The sequence below is a fragment of the Protopterus annectens genome, chromosome 15.part0 (assembly GCF_019279795.1).
Source record: "Protopterus annectens isolate FY-2018-M chromosome 15.part0, PAN1.0, whole genome shotgun sequence".
In the NCBI taxonomy this organism is placed as follows: Eukaryota; Metazoa; Chordata; order Ceratodontiformes; family Protopteridae; genus Protopterus; species Protopterus annectens.
This window is the reverse complement of record NC_056749.1, coordinates 211,409,811-211,432,276: the sequence shown is the minus strand read 5'-3', so window position 1 is coordinate 211,432,276 and position 22,466 is coordinate 211,409,811.

The window sequence follows — 22,466 nt, the reverse complement described above, 5'->3', positions numbered from 1 at the left end:
CTAAAGAAGGCTTTGTGGTTATCTTTCGAATCCTTGGCTATTTTTCTTTCGAACTTAGCCTTGGATGATTTTATGAGGGACCTTAGTTTCTTACTGATACTGATCAGGGATGTCTTTCTTTCTTGGGATTTGCTTTTTTTGTGAACTAGTTTCCACCTTTTGTTGTATAACCTGTTTATGGTAGGGGTCCACCAGACTGGTTTCCTTCTCTTAGGGGAGTGAGTCTTGGTTTTGCTAGGGATGGCATGATCCATGCATCCTTGTAGATGCTCATAGAGTGCAGCTAAGGAAATTGCTTACCCTATATCTATCCTTATAAATAGGACAATCCAGGAAAGAACCATCCCAAATATTTGGAAAATCTCCCACATTATCCCCTTACATAAAGGTGGGAACTCCAATGATTATTCCAACTATCGGCCAATTGCTTTCTTATCACCCCTAGCAAAAATTATGGAAAAATGCATTCACAAACAACTTCTATGCCATCTCTCTCAACACAACTTAATAGCACACTGTCAACATGGCTTTAGACCATCACATAGTACCACTACTGCCCTTCTATCCTTCACAGATACCATCAATAGAAATCGTAACAAAAACCTCCTCTCATCTGCACTTTTCATTGACAACTCTAAAGCTTTCGACATGGTTAACCATACCCTCTTAATCAATATTCTGGAATCTCTTTCCTTTGATTCTCTAACCTTAAAGTGGTTCAGATCATACCTCAGCAATAGACAACAAGCAGTCCTCTGGGAAAATCAAGTCTCATCCTTTCTACCTGTTACCATTGGGGTCCCTCAGGGATCTATTCTTGGTCCACTTCTCTTCTCCTTATTTATTAATGATCTCCATGTAGCAATTCCACAAGCCACTTGTATTCAATATGCAGATGACTCCACACTAATATGCTCATCTACCTCTCAATCTGAACTATATTCTCTTACTCAAGATGTCTTCAACACTGTAGAAACATGGTTTACCAAACGCTGTCTCCTTCTCAATGCTAAAAAAACAAAACTCCTTCTCTTTACACCCACCACTAGGTCTTCCCCCTTAGACTTCTCAATCTCTTCAAATAATGGTACTGTTATTCTCCCTGATACTACCACTAAACTTCTAGGTATAACCATTGATAATAATCTCTCATTTGATTACCATATAAACAACACCATTAAAACAGTAAACAGAAAAATAGGCTCCTTATACAGAATAAAACCCTTTTTAACCTCAGCAGCCAGAGCCAAAATTGCCCACTCCCATCTAATCTCAACCCTCCTGTATGCTTCACCTATATTTACCAACCTTAAGAAACCAGCCTTAACAAATTAGCAACCTCCTATAATAATATGCACAGATTTGCTACTCGCAATCCCTTGAGAACCCATCACTGTACTAATCTTAGACAACTAAATTGGCTCAATTCCAAAACCATCTGATTATCCCCAACTCACAATTGCCCACAAGTTATTTTACCAGCCCAATAATACCCCTATACTCTCAAACGTATAGTCCCATATAATAATCTGAACTCCCTATGTTCTTCTAGCAAACCTCTTGCCAGTTTAACAAAGTCTAATAATACAGCTGGTGACTCTCTATTTACCAACACAGCAGGAAAACACTGGAACCTACTACCCACTGAACTAACTCTAACTACATCCTTACCACTCTTTAAACAAAACTTTAGAAAATACCTTCAAATGCACTGGCTATGCCCTTGTAGTAACCCTGACTAACCATCTTCTTCACCCCTCTTTCTTCCTCTTCTTGCCATACTTCCAAACCTTTACATGCTTTGACTTGTAAATTAGACTGACCCTATTTAAACTCTAATAATCTTAGCTTTTAAATACTACTACCTCATATGATCTACTGTATATAACTCTTACTATTCTGTTTTGAGCTGTCTTAAGCTATATTCTGCTCACTGTACTGTTTCACAAGTGTTTTTATCTATGGTACATGACTCTTACTGTATTATATTCTGATCTAGCTCTCTTAAACTTTACTCTGTTTATGGAACTTTTCTCAAGTGTTTTTATCTCAAGAATGTAAATCTACCTGTTTTTATTTTTATTTTGTTTTGTATTCCTTTTTCACCATGTAACAATATTTTATACTTTGTATATCTGTGTGGAGCTTTTCTCCCTGGGCCTCTACTGAAAATGGAAATATATCCAGCTAGACTAGCCCGGTCAACAAATGTAAAATAAAATAAATAAATAAATAAATAAATTGTAAAGGATTCTGCATCTTGGGCAGTGTTATCCTTTAGCGTGGGGGCTGTCAAACTTACCACCTCTGCCTTAAGTAAGGTGAAGTTTGCTTTAGAAAAGTTTTTCACTGTGATTTCCTTGATTGGGGGTGGTGGTGGGGTGTGGACATCCAGGGTGATTAGTTTATGGTCTGCTCTAACCAGTGACGGGCTGACCTCCGGTACGGAGCACCTGTCACCCATGTTGGTGATGACCAGGTCCAATATGTTGTGGCCTCTGGTAGGGGAGTTTACCAGCTGATCCAGGGCATTTGAGTTGATAAATTCCAGGAAGCGCTGAACCTGGGAGTTTGTACTCAAGTAGTTTTCCTAATTAATGGTAGGGTAATTGAAATCTCCCAAGATCAGGGTGTTCTGTAAGACTTTCATGTTTTCCAGTGTCTTCAGAAAGGCGGAGTGGTGGCCCTGGGTCATGAAGGGTGATCTGTAGCAGGCCACAATTTGCATTGCAGATTTGCCGGATGTCAGTGGCACATGGATGATCTCAGAGGTATCATGCTGCACCACTAACCTGGAGGTGTGGGTATCCTTGATGAATATGGATACACCCCCTCCTTTTGTGTTTCGGTCCATGTTTTGTGGCCGAAATGTGTAGTATGAGTTGTAGCCCAGTAGTGCTGGAGTGCTCTCTGGAGCCTTGAACCAGATTTCAGTTACTGCACAGATGTCAACATTCTCCATACTTAGGAGTGCTGCAAGCACATGCATTTTGAGATTTAAACTCCTGGCGTTGAGTAGCATAACCCTCATTTTTTTACTTGTGCTGTTTACGGAGGTGGGTTTGAATTTTGAGCCTTACCTAAAAAAAGGCACTATGGGGGCAGCATGAGCCTTGGCCAGTATTTGAAAGCCAAGGGGTGACAGGTGCAAGCCGTCTCTTGTGAAGGCTTGTCCAGCATGTCATCCCAGGCTGACAGACACTGGATTCCCTTTGAATGACACCAGAAGCTTAGCCAATTGTTGAAATTTATCATTTTTTCTTTATACTGAGGTATCATTCTTGGTAAGGGCAGGATGCTACTCAGGGTCAAGGTCATTCCCGCCTGGGCTACATGATCAGAGAGCTCTTCCATGTCTCTTTTCATGTAGTCCAGGGAGGTACAGCTCAGGTCATTCACACCGACATGAACAATGACAGAGTCATATTTGTACTTGTTCTGGAGTGACCTGAGTGCTTGTGTTATGTGGCGGATTCTGGCTCCCGACAGGCAGCTAACAGTAACCTTCTCCTTGTCCAGCTTAGTGAGTGGGGCATCAGTCTGCCTGACTATTGAGTCTCCTATTACTAGTGTGTTAGGTATGTTATTTCGCCTTAAGGGCTGTGATTGTGCGGCACATTGATTTTGTGTTTTATATGTTGTCTGGTTTGTGATGGGAGGTGCAGGTTTTGTGGGTGTCTGCTTTGGAGCTCTCTGATGCTTTTGCAGGTTTTTATTTAGAGCCTCCGAGTATGATTTTGTGTATTTATGTGTATTTTTTACCAGTGCTGGTTTAGTAGGTCTATGTGAGGCTGGAGGTGTGGTGCAAGTGTTAACCTTCTCCTCATGACTGTCTGTTCCAGTCTTGGGTGGAGATACCTTAGCCTCCAGTTTGGCTGTATAATTGCATCTCTCACATATGTTAGTGTTTTGTGATAGGAGGAGAGGGCTGTCTGTGTACATGAGGCAGTTGTAACATTGCCTCAGGATACCCAGATTCACCAACTGGACTGGAGAGTACACCTGAAGTTGTCCTTTGGTCATGCCTGAATAATAGGGTGAGCTGCTTAGTCGCTTTGTTGGTGAGGGGTGGATAAAGAGCCTTGCCCTGCTGGGCAGTCAAGTGTCGGGGTATATTAGTGCTTGCTATTAGGTCTGAGCAAGTGCTGGACTATAGGATGCTTTTTGAGTGCTTCGGTTGAGAGTTATTCTAGTTTCAAGTGAAAAACTGAAGAGGAGTCGTAGTGGAGCCGGGAATAATTTAACCCTAGCTAACTGGTGCTGCCCGGCACACAAAAACCATGCAACGCATTTTTTAAACTACTAACTTCTAGGCTGGAACCACTCCTCCAGGGACAGATGGCTGCTCAAAGTTCCCCTCTCTCACAGGTGAACAGAGAAACTTCCCTCTATCCAAGTAAGGTATGGGCAACTCTGAAACTTGAGTTCAGCACTAGCCTGAAAACTGGACTATACTAGCTTAGAAAGGCAGGAAACAAGAAATGTATTTATTTATTTATTTTTTTGAAAAGATAAGGCAAAAACAGTAAAAAGTACACTTAAAACAGCTTTAAATGACTACAAGCGATCAGAAAAGGCTATCGCACTTTAGTATGTAGCCTACAACAGTTAAACAATTTATTTAAACAAAAAACAACTTTTTAAAAGTGCAGGCAGTCAAATAAGTACAATATGTGAAAAAAAAACAAGCTTTTAAATCACAATAAGTGCTGGAAAATCAGCATTTAGGCAGAAAACAGTTAAGTACAGCAAGAAAATACAGAAAACATACTCAATCACTCCAAAGTCTCTCTTTTAAGCTAGAAGGCTTATATCAGTTTAAGGCTTTCCTTCAGAAAATTCATGTTAATACAAATCCTGTTATTAAAGCTACTTTGTAATTTAATAAGAACATTTAAAATCTGTTCCTATTTTTGAGCCTTTGTTCCCCCTTTATTTCAGGCTTTATCCAGACTTCTGAGCTAAAAGATCGAGAGGTACGCAAACCTCTTTACTGCTGCTGCCACTGGTCCATACATGCACACACACACTTGCACTTCAGAAAATGCATGCTAACACAAGTTCTATTATTCAAGTAATTTTGTGAATTTTATAACAGTGATATTTAAAATATGTTCCTATTTTGAGCCTTTGTTTCCCCTTTATTTAGGCTTTATCCAGATATCTTCAGCTAAAAGGTTGAGAGGTATGCAAACTTCGCTAATGCTGCTGCTGCCACTGCTCTGTCACTTCCACTGTTCATTCTGTCTCTCCCTCTCTTTCACTTACATATACATTTCTTTAACAGATGCAAGCACACACACGCTCACACACAGACAGAAACATAAAGACATACACATATACACACACTGGCAGAAACATAAACATGCTTTTTTTAATTTTATTTTTCTTTTTTTTTTATATTTTACTCTTGCTAAACAGCAGAAGTGGTGCTTAGCAAGCATAAAATAATGGCAGCCATTAGGTTATTTTCAGTCCAAGCTCCACAGCAGCTTTATATGCTGCTGTGAAGCAGCAGACTCATTTTTCATTGGGTATTATCTGTAGACTAACACCATGCTGGAGAACATTCATTCTCCAATCAGGGTGCTGATCTACAGGTCCTCTATTCTTTAATGGGCATTAGCATTGTCAGCCGTCGCTACATATATGTGAAACAGGATATTGACCTTTGATTGAAACTAGTATCATAAATTCTGAATTGAGAAAAGTGCCACCTATCTCCATTACAAAGCACAGCACCGTAGCGCCCAACTGTCTCTGAAATTGCTTCATGTTTTTGCCCTGTTCCTCATACAGTGTTTGATTTTCTGGTAAACCACTGAGGATTACAGTCTGTCAATAATGCCAGACATTAGACTTTCATACATCTTATTGTTCAGAAAATGCATGTTGATGCAAAAACTTTTGTTCTATTAACTCTTTTTAGAGTACACTGCTCATGTTCTGAAGCATATTTGTTTTATAATTAATTTCATTCTCAGTTATACTCATGTTATAGTAGGCGGAACAGTGATACAGAGCAGTGTTGTCACCTCACAGCATTCAGTTCTTCAACTAATTTCTCGGCTAGGTGGGCTAATGTGTGGAGTCTGCATGTCCTATTTCATGTGCTTGTGTGTTTTTTCTCTGGTTGTTCCAATTTCTTCCCACATTCCAAAGACATGCAATAGATAGATCAAATACACTATATTTCCCATAAGTGTGAGTGTGCATGCATGTGTGAGGTATGGAAGAACAATCACAGCAGAGCTTGGTTCTAGGTAATTGTCACTGTTGATGTGACATCCCAACTCCATGTGCAGAAATGGGAAAAAGCAGATGTGGCTTGATGGTTGGATGGATTTAAGTTGTAAGTGGTTTTGCAAAAAAATGGAGATTATAGGCATAGCTCTCAACCTCTTAGTGCAAGAAATCTGGACAAAGCTAAAAGTAATGGGGACAAAGGCAAAAAATCAGGGACAGGTTTTAAATATTGCTCTTATAAACTTAGACAGCTGTTAGAATAACAGATTTTGTGTTAGCATGCTTTTTCTGAAGTATGAAGTCAGAAACTCAAATGTCTGTTATTGTTTAATAACTTCAACCCACAGTGGTTTGCCAGAAAACCATGCATTTCATGAGTAATAGACCAAAGATATGAGACAAAAATCTGGACATTCTGAGAAAGTCTGGACAGTTGACAGGTATTTTACTCACTGTTCCTTAGTAACTGCACCAGCAACATGATGTCATGGCAGGTACTAGAACATTTTTATATACAACTGCCAAGCATCCTTGGTAAAAAAAAAAAAAAGCAATTTAATTCTTTAAAAGAGCAGTTGCTTCACAACTATATCATCAGGTGTTAATTTTCAATGCAAGACCCAGCTGACAATTTGTTGTAGGGAGTAAGGAACTTCTACTGACACATTTAGTATGGAACTACAGTAGATTATACATTAGCTTATGTAGAGAAGATTTGTAGGTTCAGTCATTCATGATGTCATGTAGGGAATTGCAGTACTGAGAACATTTTCAGGAGGCTGTCCTTATCAAGAAATGCACAAGCAACACAGTTTTTGAATTATTTGCTTCAGCAAATAAACAAACCATGGTAGAGAAAGTTTTGTCATGCATCACTTATCCCTTCTAGTGAAAAAAGTTCCACTCCAAATTAAACAATGTGATACATTATTTTCCTTCAAAAAGGAGTTAGACAACTGGATGGGTATCTACAAGTACACCCCTGGTATGGCTGCCCTGTTGCTCCTTGATAAAAGGAGGTAAGATCAAAGGGAAGGCACTGACAAGGTGTAACTGACCACAGGAACCAGTCAGTCACCTTGTATATTTTATGATTCTATGAACCGTATACTTTAGCATTCTGTATGATAAGAAGGTTATGTACAGCTCCAAAGGTCTGTTACTTATAGAATGTGACCAGTTCGCTTTAAATTATCATGATATTTAAAAATTGCACCTGATTTGAACCTTTGCCTCACCATTATATTTTGTTTGTCCCTAATTCTTGAGGGAATAATTTGAGAGCTATGTACAATACAAATACATGAACAAGCAGCATGCTTAAGCCTTCACTCAGTGTTTATTGGTATTGCGCTGTTGACCATACTGTGCATTATGTTCCCAAGCACTTCACTGAAATATAGAGGCATATAAACACACAGAGAACATAGTTTCACTTGAATACATTCAGTGACAATTGAAATTCCAGCATTTTAGATACCAATCTACATACTAAAAAGGAGCAGCAACACCAGTACAGAATTTTGAAGCAAGGTACTGACAACTGAAAAACAGAATTTTTCATTAACATAGTCTTGAGGAGTTACACTCCAGTGTTCTGTAGTACCATGGTTAAGGTATATCTGTGGTATGATGTACTTGTGGACCCTTGCCTTTGAACAGAGTATTCATCTACAGTACGGCTTCCTGCAACTTGTACCTGGCTATAGCCCTAGCTACACTATAGGTGAAAGAAGACAGCCCACTGTATGGACTGCCTGTTCTTATCTTATTTTGTACATCCTTCACTTACATGTTTGACATCCATCCTTGGGGCCAGTAATCAAGGAGCCTCAATCCTCACCACTGACACTGGTGAGGGATGTTCACTTGGAACAAAGATAGATACACACAATATTTCCAGATGCAGCTATCTGCACCAAGCACAATTTCCCTTAAGAGCACACAGGGAATACACTCAGTCCTAGGGCTGGGATTTCCCTCTCTCTCTCTCTCCAGGCCCCAAATAAGACTCCCCACTGGCACAGCTGTAGAGTTGAGTCCTTAGCTGAGTGTTCCAAGCCAAGTCCTCCACCACCCTGTCTGTGAAACCAGTGCTCTATGTCTCTGCTCCAAGTAGCTGACACACACACCCTCTTTGAGATTTGATTTTCGCACACACACACACACACACACACACACACACACCTGGGGAAGGCTGGTACAGATTTACTATCTATGCACCCTCTGCCCAGACTATAAGGTAGATACTGCCACCAGAGCACTGCAAAGCTAGCTATTCTAAGGCACTTCCCATGGTACCCAATTATACTGAGTGAAATTAATACTAATACCATTGGTAATGTTGACCAATCAGCAAGGCATTCAGAAGCAGCCACAGTGTCACCAAATAAATATAAGTACACTCAAAGGTTAAAATATTCTCTAAAAGACCAGCCACAATGAAAAGTTTAAATATATATTTAATAACAAATAATAAAAGAACATGAAAATACTAAATATCTACTTATAATAAACACCAGAGTTTCAATCACAGGAAATATTAAAATCCACAGATGGAAAGGTTCACACAGATGCAGAAAACAATACTTAAACTAATCTCATTATATCTTCCCGACTGATCTAAAAGAATTACTGTCCCCAGTTCACTTACTAGAGCAAGGCAAGATGATGTAGGTGAGTGGTCCTTCTTTGTTAAGTTTCACAAACAGACTGCCCTGAAACTTCTGTCTCGTCTAGTAATTAAAACATCATTTCAGTGCTGGATTACAGAATGACATTGCATACATCTGTTCACCTGACTTCTGCTTCCCACACTACCCCCTTTACTAGAAACTGAACCAGAATCTAGCACATATGTGTCATAATACTCACAGACAGAGCTTTGCTATAATTTGTTATAGCATCTGGAAGCTATAAAAAACATTTCAAAAACTTCCACCCTTCCAGGGTAGCAATTAGTCACCCTTGAGGAGAATTCAGTAGGATTCATAGTCCTGTTTTCCACAGAACTTTTTCTCTAGCTGCAATCAGAACTGTAAGACACGATCTTTATGGTCTAAACCAGGTCATTTAATTTCAGACTATTTTTCAAAGTTAGCTGGACTGAGATTAACCTCATCTCTTCCAATATCCTCTGTTACTAATATATTCATTTCAACAGTTACAATACAGTCTGACATGCAGGTGTATTTCTTTTCTGTCCAGCAGGACCTACTGTTGGTACATTTTTAACACAAGCAGCTTTATAAATGCATTTTCAACACAAGCACTTGTACAAATCTTTTTGATATACAAATGACATATAATTATTTAACTCCAGCTAGCTATGCTGGCATATGTTACACTTCTGCTGCCCTACTTCTCCTGGCATAGCTGGCAATGCCTCACATTATTACTACATGCTGTGAGTTTATGATTTGGATGAACACCTGTCATGAATCACCAACATGCAACTCTAATTTCACATTACAGGAGCCTACTGTCACATTACCACATAGTTGCCCACTAACCATGCTTTCAGTGAAGCCCACCTTTCATCCATCTACCCTTGTGACCCTGTGTTCATTGCTGTAGCAGTACAGCCTCCCCAGCTTTAAATATGCATGTCTGTCCTTACCATCTGTCTTGAGTATCACTGAATACCCAACTTTCCATAAAATAGCACATCTGTGACACCTACTTTGTTCCTATGCCTGTCCAAGCCAGGTATGTTGTGTATGCCTATGGTAACCTAGTCTTTCTAAATTGGTAACCTGCCATCCCCAACAGCCACTAGACTACAGCTATAATTCTTGTTACCATAGATGTCCTCCAGAGGGGGTAATGGATGGCAGAGGTTAGACAACTTCAACCAAGCTGAGACTGATATCCTGCTACAGTCAATCAGAACATATGGGATCAATCTAACAGTGAGAGGGAGTTTTCAGCAGCCTCTCTGGGACCAAATCTTGAAGATAGCTGTCCTCTGCATCTAAGCTGTTGATGGGCAGAATCTATACCTCTCAGCTGTCCAGAATGCCCAGATTTTTGCCAGACATTTTTAATCCAACCCTTTTAAAATTTTTGGTTTACTGGCAAATTGTTGAAGATTACACTCAAATAATAACAGGCATTTGAGTTTGACTTCATATCCCTCGGAAAATGCATGCTAATATAAAACATGTTATTCTAGCAGCTTTATAACTTTATAAAAGCAATATTTAAAATTTGTCTCTGATTTTCCCTTTTGCCTCCTCATTATTTTTGGCTTTGTCTTGAATTCTTGAGTAAAAAAGTTGAGCAGTATGGTGGAATCACACAGCAGTGCCAGAAGCATGTCACTGACATGGTCAAGTGAGCCTGTAAGAAGGCACAGAACATAGGAGCAGAGAGGTCAACCAAGTAAAGGGGGGTGTGCCTCCCACTGCAATCCTGACTGACAATTAAAGAGTTCCTGGTGTCTCTGCATTGAGATGATAAAAGTACAGGAATCATACCAGGAGTAGTAGGCCCATGTTCCATAAGTGGCCAGGCCAGCCCTCACATGTTTCAGAGGGTGACATATTATGTTAGCAATAGCATGTCTGAATAGCAACTGCACAGTATGTTTGCAGGTCACAATATCACTGCATATGTTTCTTAAAGACATACAGGAATGACAGCAAATTTATGTCTATCCTACATCTGAATAGTGTGTACCACCATTTGTATGTATCACCCAGGGCCTCACATGTAGCATGGATATTCAGAGTCAGTGTTCTTTGTCTTGTATTATATATACATGTCAGTCCACTGCTACTATGAACCCTGTATAGGCTGGATCAGGAAAACAGACTGATGTCAGCAACTATGCAGGCAATGGCAATAATGTTAGTACACACACACATTCAGATGACACTCAGGCACTGTCTTCCCCCTGGGTGGTTCTCCACCCGTTATTCTTGGTAAAGGTATAACCTCACCCCTACTTCAGCTACAGACTGTCTAGCATGAATCCTCAACATCCCCATTATGGGTGGAGGGGGGGGGTTCACCTGTGACTAAGAGCACCCACAGTACTCCCTACTGTGCCTGCAACAGCAGAAGAGAACACTGTATCTCATGTAGTTATACTCACCTTATGGCATCCAAGCACTAAATCCCACCACTGTCAGTTGTTGCAGGCAGCCACAGGTGTGTGTGTGTGTGTGTGTGTGTCTGTGTGTCTGTGTGTGTGTGTGTGTGTGTGTCTGTGTGTGTGTCTGTGTGTGTATGCGCCCTGGGGGGCCTGTAGTCATTTTACAATAAGCCACCAGAGTTTCACCAGATCATGGTCACATATTGACACCCCCCCTTTCCAGTCATATTGCAGTGGAAGGCATTGTCTATGACACAGAGTCCCTTGCCACAATACACTAGTCTCTCCTCTGGTGACATGTCCTGCTACCCAGATTGTAATATCAGCCATGCCTGACTGTGTCTATCGGCACCTATGTAAATGATGATGGCTGTGACCCAAGGCACCTGTCTGATGTATGTAGAGATGTCTGTTGTGCAATGTGACTCAACCATGCAGTCCCTAGTGTAGCCTTTAACTAACACTGCACACATCATCTTTGCTCTAAGTGACACCACACTATCACTTTGTGCTAAACTGCACACATCATCCTAGCTCTAAGTGACACCACACTATCACTTTGTGCTTGCCGCTGGACCACAACAGCTGGCATGTACTATGCATCAGCATCTGACGGAGGTGTGCAGCAGCTGCTACTCACTGTCTCTAAGCCTCACTGTCATCACTAGATGAAACTTATATACTGGCTGTGACAGGGTCAGCTGTAGTTGTTCTAGAGATTCACTGGACAGATGACTGGTCTGTATGCTTTTTAGCAGTCATGTTGTGTAGCTTGCAATGTGCTACAAGCATTGTGCAAGTGGTGGCAGGTGTGTGCTGCAACTCCCCCTCCCCCATGTATACAGACAGTGGAGTTGTGCCTTTAGCAGGCCAGACTTAATAATGATGCTTCTCGTTTGCATATTGGCAGTAGCAGCCCAAACCTACTCTTTTATTATGGAGATCAGAAATGCTTTCTATTTTTCAGTGAAAATCTTCATAGTTCCCCGGATATTTTGCACTGAGAATGAAAGCTTTTATTTATGAATTTATTTATTTACTTACTTACTTACTTACTTATTTTGTTGTTATATACTTCAGCCATGTGGAAATTCTAACTACTAGAAACAGAGAGTATCAATCAAAGGATTTGGTAAATGTTCTTTGCAGGCAATAAGAGAAAATGAAACAGTCAGTAAATTAGATGCAGTGTGTTTAGTCAGGTGTGACTTATACATGCTTATAAACACTAGTGTAAATATATGGAAGGAGACAACTGCATTACTATAATAAAAGTAATAAAATGGACAAATGGATGGCTAGATAGAAAGATAGATTGATACATAGACAGATAGACAGATAGATTAACAGATACAGAGACAGAGAGAGCAACATGGCCAATGAGCTTAAAATAACCTCTACACAGACATGGTAATTAATCCTACCTTTTGAGATCAGCTCATGATTTAAATAATTTGGCATATTTTATTTTATAAGAAGACAATAGTTACTCTGCATTTGATGCAATTATATATTAGACAGTTTGTGCAGCTAAATTATTGTCATTTATGTTTGTACCAATGACTAGCATTAGTGATAGCAGGGGGATTTCACATATGTCCTGCAGTACTGCAAGGGCATTTCAGATTTATTACTGAATCATATAGACAGTATAAAATGACATATTATAGTACATTCTGTGGCACCAGATGATGTGCTGTCTGATAACCCAGAATCAGAGCAAACATTCCACAACATAACTAATTAGAATCCTAAAGCAGGGCATCTCAGCACTCACTGAACATGCACACACAAGCTCTTCAGCTTTCTGAGAGATTAAGCATCTTATTTTCTCAGCAAGTGTACTAGTACATTAGCAGATGAGCATCGCTTAATGCCTTGAACATTACTACAAGATATCCCAGTGATTTTCCTGAGCCATTAACTTCCGTGCTGATATAATACTCAGAGACAATGCATAAACAGTGAAAGAGAGCAAAAGCAGTCACGTTTAAGTGACCTTTTCCTCTCATTTTTGTTTCACAGACTTCAGCCTCCTGTGTTTTTAGTGGGAGACATACAAAGCTCTTTCAAGTAACAGCTGCAACTGGATGAATTTACTGACCAGATAGAAGTAATTGCAGTTTTTTTCCATTGGTTTTTGACTTCATCTTTGTCATGATTTCATAAGTGCAGAAGGGTGGATTAGTACTATATTTCATTCCAATTTTAGACTGCTTCCAAGACTCCGGAGTTGTGAACAGATAAGTAAAATGAAGAGAAATATACCTACACAATAAGACAGTGAATTAACGACTGAGATGAATGAAGAGGGATCTAGTTTTCCACTAGAGACGGTTTACTTTAGAAAGGAATTCTTTCACTTGCAATGAATTCTAAGTCATCATGTAGCATACTATGAGCATTTTGCAGGTGGTGGCAGGTGTGTATTGCAGAGCACACCCGACATAGCCAGATATTGGCGCTCTGCCTTTAGCAGGCCAAACATGCTCTTCTGGTTCACACATGGGCATTGTTATACTGAAGCCCAGCAAACCTGTGTAGGTTTGTGATGCACATCAACAGCCGGTGCTCCAGTGGGCATTCTGTACCACCTGAAACATAGAAACAAATGAGAGTTATGACCTGTATACACACCGTCTTTAACTATATTTATGTCTATTGCCGGTGCTGCAGTGGGCATTCTGTACCACCTGAAATATAGAAACAAATGAGAGTTATGACCTGTATACACACTGTCTTTAACTATATTTATGTCTACTGCCGGTGCTTCAGTGCGCATTCTGTACCACCTGAAACATAGAAACAAATGAGAGTTACGACCTGTATACACACTGTCTTTAACTATATTTATGTCTACTGCCGGTGCTCCAGTGCGCATTCTGTACCACCTGAAACATAGAAACAAATGAGAGTTATGACCTGTATACACACTGTCTTTAACTATATTTATGTCTACTGCCGGTGCTGCAGTGCGCATTCTGTACCACCTGAAACATAGAAACAAATGAGAGTTACGACCTGTATACACACTGTCTTTAACTATATTTATGTCTACTGCCAGTGCTCCAGTGGGCATTCTGTACCACCTGAAACATAGTAGAAACAAATGGAGAGTTATGACCTGTATACACACTGTCTTTAACTATATTTATGTCTACTGCCGGTGCTCCAGTGGGCATTCTGTACCACCTGAAACATAGTAGAAACAAATGAGAGTTATGACCTGTATACACACTGTCTTTAACTATATTTATGTCTACTTACCACAGTGCCGGCTAGGTGGCCATGTGCAATTTCCAAATGCAGAAAATGGCACTATAGATGATTTGTATGCCAGACATGGGAATCATGGGCATTGTCATGGTGCTGTGGAGACATAACAGTTATTAGCCTGTGTGTATTGCATGCCACTTGGCAGTTGGTTGAATGAAAGTCTATTCTAATGGTATACCAGTATTGTTGCTGGACATCAGCTTGGACCTTTATTGCCTCTTGCATACAGTCTATAACACACAGGACTACAAGAAGATAGGTGATGCAGCAGACATGGTAAGAGCCACAAATGATGTAACGTTCACCAGTATAGGAAGTCCATGCATTCATCTCTGTATATATCTTTCCATATAAAATGTCTGTCACCTGTTGGTCAGTTAACTGGTGGTATGTAGCCTATGCCAATATCATTTTTCATTCATGACATCTGTCACCACGTCACACTACTGGGTGTGCAATTTTGGCACTTATAGTCAATAAGTGCTGGTTCACGGCTGCTGCTGCTGCTGTTGTTGCTACCAGCACCTTTGCTTGTTGTAGCTCCAATAGTGCAAACATCATTTTTGCTGTTACGGCGACATGCACCTTGCTGCCTGCCTAATGTATCCTATAACTATGAATCATGACCTACTTTCATTTGCCTGTAATTATGTAATCATTACACTGTGCATCTTCATTTTCTTATTATTATATGGTTATTTGCATAGGTCAGTCCCAGTGCTGTTTTCCTCACTGCCCCATAGCACTAGCTGGTACTATGAATCCATAGCTGGCTTTAGGCACAAGCAAATTCTGCAGTCGCTGGGCCCCAAACACAACAAGTTATTTTATCTTGATGTCAAACCAACAAAAGCTAGTACAACAATCATGTATACTTAATAAAACAGGTGGGTAATAACTCTTTATTTGTATCTCCTTTAAAATTCAAAGATATCTCTGGTTATAGCAACAGTGGATTATCAAGTAACAGGCTTCACAATTCCATTAAATATTTTATCACTGGCATAGTGCCTCTGGCTTAGTTAAACCTTGCTGGTGGACATTATCTGCATTAAAACTAACAACGTAGCCAGCTTTACCTGCAATACCCATGGCTTTGTGGGGGGGGGTCTTAATCATCTCTGAGTATGTGGGGGCCCCACAGAAGCTGCTGCTGGCTGGGGAAAAAAGAGGAGAAAAAATGTATTAATTTCCTGATTATGTGCTTTAACCTGAACAGGGCTGGGATATGACAGTGTTAGGATAAAGCTGATAATGAACATGAGCAAGGTAAGCACTAGAGAGGTCAACAGCCCAGAGTGACTGATCTCAGTGCAAACCTTGGATTTTAAAAAGAGATGACACTCCTAATCTATAGGGATGGTTGTCTTTTTCAGGGAGTTTTATAAACACTGGCAGAATGCCACATACTACAAGTCACAACTTATTTGCTGAAGAATTCAGTGAAATGCCAAAAATAATAGCAAAATAAAGGTTCAAAACCAGGAACACATTTAAATATTATTATAATTCATCTAAAAAAGTTAATAGAATAACATCTTTTACATCAACATGCATTTTTTGGGAAGTAAGAAATATAAAACTCTAATGTCTGCATTTATTGACTGTCTGTAATCCTGAATGATTTACCAGCAAATTAAACCTTTTTGAAAGAAGGAGCAAAATTATAATCAATATTTGGGAAGGTCTTTGAAATCAGGAACAGTGACAGTTATGCATTACTCCTCAATGAGGTAAATAAAAGAAACTTACCCCTGCTGCTGTCCGACAACTGCTATACAGCAGTCACTGATATGGTGTGGCAGTACCAGTGTTGCACAATGTATTGCTGTTTGCTGAAATAAGTACAAAACTAGTATAGCTATGGCTTATGCTTGTGTGTGTGTAAAATCTCACTGATTTTTATCTATGCATACACCCAGTAATGCCAGGCCATATACATTATTCTTCTGGGCATCAGTAAAAAATGCAGCTAACAAGTAATTATATTTTGAAAATTAGGCATAAAATAAATCATTGAACATTCAGACACTTAGATCTTTTAGGAGTCTGTTGCATGCCCCCTCCTTCCCAGACTATATAAATGAATACAGAGGTATCCCTTAATCATCATTGACTGTGTGGGGGCCCCACAAAAGCTGTTGCTGGTTAGGGAAAAATAAGGAGAAAACAACATATTAATTTTCTGATTACGCTCTTTAACCTTAACAGGGCTGTGATATGACCCTGTTAGGATAAAGCTGATAATAGTCTCTGCTCTCAACCACATGCATTCTAAAAACAGCCTTTCTCAGATGTGCGTGTGTATACAGAAAGCTTCTGTAGGTAACACAGTGTGTGTGTGTGGGGGGGGGGGGGTGACTGTGTGGTTACTATTTCTTTAATTTTCATCACAGTCAAACCTTAGAGGTATTTAGGCTGAGGACAGTGTGGTCATTGTTTCTTATACTTTTCTCACAGACCTCAGAGGTGGACAAAGAGGGTTACTATAGCTTGTGTAGGGGCAGTGTACTGTTTAGAATCAACAAAGTGGAAAATCTTACTGAAATCATCATTTTTTTCACTTTCCTCACAATCACACATCAGAAACATATACAGGTGGCTGCCTTTTGGGGTTACGGGTGAGGAGTGAGGAGGTATGGTATGTATGACCATGCATGACAGTAGTCACTTGAAATACTTGACTGTTGCAATTTGAACATCTGCTTTCATTCTAACACCAGAGGGATGCATAGGCAGTGACTGTCTTTTTTTTTGGATGGGGGGCACAACAATTGGCTTGTTATTTCATTGTGAGCTAGTATTTTGTCATCTTTGAACATTAAGCCTTGGGCATGACTTATGTCTTCCTTGAAAGAGAAAAAATAAGACTGAAATTCTTTTCTTACTCATGATTTTTGTTCGGGAAAGGTACGGTGAAAGGATGCAAGGAAAACAAACGCTGAACAGCAACACTCAATTTCTTTCCTTAATCATAACTTTTGTTCAAGCCAACACTGGATGAAATATTTGGGTAAAAAGAAAAACAAAGCTTGTAAATACACTTCAGAGCACATAGAAAGTTATGGTTTCTTGAAAAAACTGAAGAGTAAGGCAAAATGTGAGAAATGGTAGACAAAAAGTAATGTGCATGGTATGAGGAGCCCAAGATGGGAGGAGACAGAGAGGATGACTGGAGGGTATGTGTGTCTGGGAGGGGCGGCTGAAAAGTTGGCCTAGGGCACTGTATTACCTAAGTTTAGACCTGTATATAGAGTTATTGCAATATATCATTATTGCAACTAAATGCCAGTAACTGTAAATGTCCCTTTGTGAGATGGGCTAATATAGTGTGGTACATATGCATGTTGTAATGGGTCTAGGACTATTCACTGAAAGTCAAATGACTGTGCACAAATCACTGAAAGCTCAAGTCACTGAAAACTCAATTCACTGAAACACTTTTCACTGAAAGTTATATATGGCCTTTTCCCCACTGTTGTGCGACCCTGGGGTTTGTATATATAGTAAGGGGACCCACATATTTTGTATATATATTAAGTTCAGAAAAATAGTAATTTATTGGAATTGCAAGTATCCATGTATATAGTTCAAAATATTTAAAATAGGTGGGGGGGCTACGCACCCCACACCTCCCGATGTGGTGGGTGGTGCCCCCTCACTCCCCCTTACTATATATACTAACTCCAGGGTCGCACAACAGTGGGGAAAAGGCCATATATAACTTTCAGTATAATGTGTTTCAGTGAATTGTGTTTTCAGCAAATTGAGCTTTCAGTGAATTGTGCACAGTCAAATGTGTTTCAGTGAAATGTGCTTTCAGTGAATAGTCCTAGACCTGTTGTAATATATAAGCATTTTAGCTACAGGTAAGTCTGTGTGTACAGTACTCCTTAAGGTTTGCAGCATGAACTAAAAGGTTGCTTATGAGGAGTGACTAGAAGTGCCTAGAAAGCCCCGAACTTGACATTTGCTGGGAGCCCCAAAAATGCTAATACTGGCCATGTATGAATCACAACATGCCTATGGGCAGGAAGTATGGCTGCTTCCTTTGCAGTGGTGTTAGCCTTTGTGGTGTGTTAGCGTACATACCTGAAGAGTACTGTTTATCTTTATATATATTTATAGTGAGTCTGTGACGTACCAAGTCAGAAAGTGTCCTAATAAATCTATGTACTACCTGCTATGCAAGTGTTCGGTGAACCTACACAATATCACATTTAATGGAATGTGTATATAGTAAAACATGCCTTAACATTTGGTGGAAGGACTGATTTCTTGGTTACAGCTGTTATTTTTGATCGATAAGTTTCTGTAGTTGTACTTCATTTGTGTGTTTTGTGCATACTGCCATATTTTAATAAAATGAATAAAGTGAATCCTTATTTGTACTAAAACTTGAATTTTTTTCTACAATTAAAAAGGTCAAAAGCCCATAACTGCAATAACAGACACACAGATGCATACACCAAAAAAGTGTTGAAATACATTTATATTCACTTTCAATAAAGCTCTCAGTAGAATCTTATGTTCTGTTCTGCTCTAATTTTATTCATTCTAAGTCTATTCTTTTCTGCTTTTTCATTGTTGCAGTGGAAAAGAAAGAGGCAGTTATTTGCTGTACTATGGACTTGCAAGTCAGACTCACTAATCACCTATATGCAGGCTTTGTATGCTTGCATGGTGCATTACAAAATGATCTAATTACTCTGGTCACTAAGTGAGATGGCCTAATTTCACTAACAAACTGACAAAAAAAAAGGCACAATACAGAAATATGGTGATATGGGGACAGTTAAAATAGATTATATAGTCTTCTTCCACTTTCGGCTTTTCCCGTTAGGGGTCGCCACAGCAGATCACCTGTCCGCTCATGATTGGCAGTGGAGTTTTATGGTGTTGAGTTGCCAGCCCGACACCCAACCTTCCACAGAAGGCACACACACGCATACACTCACATCTAGGGCCAATTTAGAGTGTCCAATCCACCTACAGCATGTCTTTGGGATGTGGGAGGAAACAGGAGCACCCGGAGGAAACCCACGCGACCACCGGGAGGACATGCAGACTCCACACAGAAGGCACCCCAAAATAGATTATATAATAAGATAGTCAAAATAAGTTAAAAGAGGATAATCAAAAAGTAATTAATTTAATGACATCCAAAATTTGGCCACCAATATGTAATATAGTGCAAGCCGGTAAGACTGATCCTAAGCAGTATTTAAGGGACTGCTTCATACAAATGTCAAGTTTCGTATTATTAGAGAGCAGTTTTTATTTAACCCTGTAAGCATAACATTTAGAAAGCATGATTTAAGCAGCTTTCCTTCCACTTCCCTTCTGCTCCTGATTCTGAAGTCTGCACACCATTTTGATATTTCTAGAAATGTCATAGTATTCCACTTTACTATTTGTTACAAAATGATTCATATTAAGAGCAGCAGTGTAGTGAACCAGTTAGCACTGCTGCTTTACAATACCAGGTTCTCTGGTTAGGTTCCTAGATGGCATACCTTTCCACAGATTCTGCATGTCCTCCCTGCGCTTGCTTAGATTTTCAGTGGGGTCTTTGGTTTCCGTTCACATTCCAAAGACATGCTTATAGATGACTCAATGACCTTTCAAATTATGTGTAACATTAATACATGTGCAAGTAGTAATAATAATAATATTAATAATATGCATTTGTTAATTAGGTAGGCCCACTGGGCACACAGTCCTTTTTCAGGGGCAACGTGGGAGCAATGCATGGTTAAGTGACTTGTTCAAGGTTACATAGTAGGCAAATAAGGGCTGAAGGAATTGAACCTTATACCATGAGAACTACAGCTCATGGTCTTAGCCCTCTGCACCGACTGTCAGAATAAGTATGTGCAGGTGAATCCCCTGTCTTATGCACATTGTTTTCAGGGATAACATCTATCTTCTCATACTTGTGAATAAGTAATTATCTCTGTGAGTGGCTGTTCATGTACAAGTGGACACCTCAGGCATGAATGTCAGAAAACATGACTCCTGAAGTTGAGCCAGACTCATAATTAGTGATACCTGCAACTAAGGCATTTAGAAGCTTCACAAAAATGATACATCTACTTTTCTGGATGAAACAAGAAAAGCAGCTTAACTATTTATTTATGAAATTGTAACTAATCAAAATACAACAGTTCTTGGGGGAATCTACTGATGTATGGAAGACAGAACACTGAAAATATCCTCTCTCCTGCATTTCTATGCTGTAATGAACTCACCCAACTAATCTACCTCCCACTTATAACTGATCGGCTGGATAATGAAACAATTGATGTCCTCTGAGAACACTCTTCCCATCCGAGTTTAAAGTTGGACATCCTCTCTCCTGCATTTCTTTGCTGTATGTTGTTTTGTTTTACTAAATTCACTTGTATATCAGTAAACTGAATGTCCTAACTTCTGCAGCACATCATCAAAGCTCTAAACTCCCTCCTTTTCCTCTAATTATCTCTCCTTTTTGTCCCAACATTCGAATACCTGCTCTTTCAAGCTGTCTCTTTAGCTTTCTGCTCCCTTAAACTCTAACCTATATCTCTACTCGACCACTGCACTGGTCTTTCCTCCCTCCTCCCTTCTCACTCCTGCCTTCATCCTTTTACTCTTTTCAACTTTCCTCTCCTTCCCCTCCCTCATTGCTAATCCCTGAATCTGCCTCCAAGCCAGAACAATTTTCATTTCACATACTTTTTTTTCTCTGTTCCCCCCTGCTTGCTACTTGACCTTTCCCTTTTCTGCTCAACCATCTTTCTCTAATTACCTCTGCCACTCTGCATTCTTTTTAACTGTTCATCTCTAACTCTTTTTCTCTATATGCTCCTCACTCCTAGAAACCAGTCTCTTGTTTTTCTCTACTGTAGTAAATAAAGCAGTTAGTGCTTACTGATTGTTTTTTTTTTTTTTTTTTTTATTTCTTGCTGTCTCTTGAGGTCCGCTCCGTTCGCCCTCGCTATGCTCATGGTCACTCTGCTCTCCTGCCCAACCCCCATTCACACCCACCCCAACTTTCATTAGATTTATATAGCCAGGCCACACCTCTTCAAACTACATCCTCCAATCAACATATTCCAGTAATTACATACCTCACTCTATCCTGCACTAACCTAGCCCCTCCTCCCTTCTACTCTCACTATACTCATTTCTTTGCTCCTTGTTACCTTCTGCTTTCAAACAGTGCCTCCATTCTAAATCTAGTACCTTATTTTCCCCCTTTCTCTCTTACTGTTTCACACTCTTATTTGTCTAATCCTGCCTTCATTATCTATAACTATCTACTTATCTCTCTTCTTTTCTTCCTCTCCCTATCTGCCAAATATCATACCTCACTCTCCTACAGCAAACCATCACCCAGTCTCTCCATAACCCACATTGACAGCAACACTCTCTGACTTCTCTATCTCTCTTTAATCCCTCCTCTTCTCATCTCTTCAATATTAAAATATTTAGGTGCTCCCTACCCTACAGTGCTCTAAAGAGAACAGCATCCACTTCTACAGGCTTACTCTCATATCTTATTCTTTTCATAGACACCCTATTCCTAGACGACATTCACCCTAACCCAGGCACACCTACTACTCTTTCTCACAACCCCTTACCTAACTTCTTACCCCCCAAACACCCCCTCTCTCTTCTAAAACTTATTTACTCTTTAAATATTCAAAGCCTTGTTAACAAGACCACAGACTTAAATTTCAAGATTGCTAACACCTCCCCCATATCCTTACCTTATCAGAAACCTGGCTAAAGCCACATATCTCCAATACATAAATCTTACCCCGTGCTGACAGACTCACAAAGAGAGGTAGGGGTGTTGCCA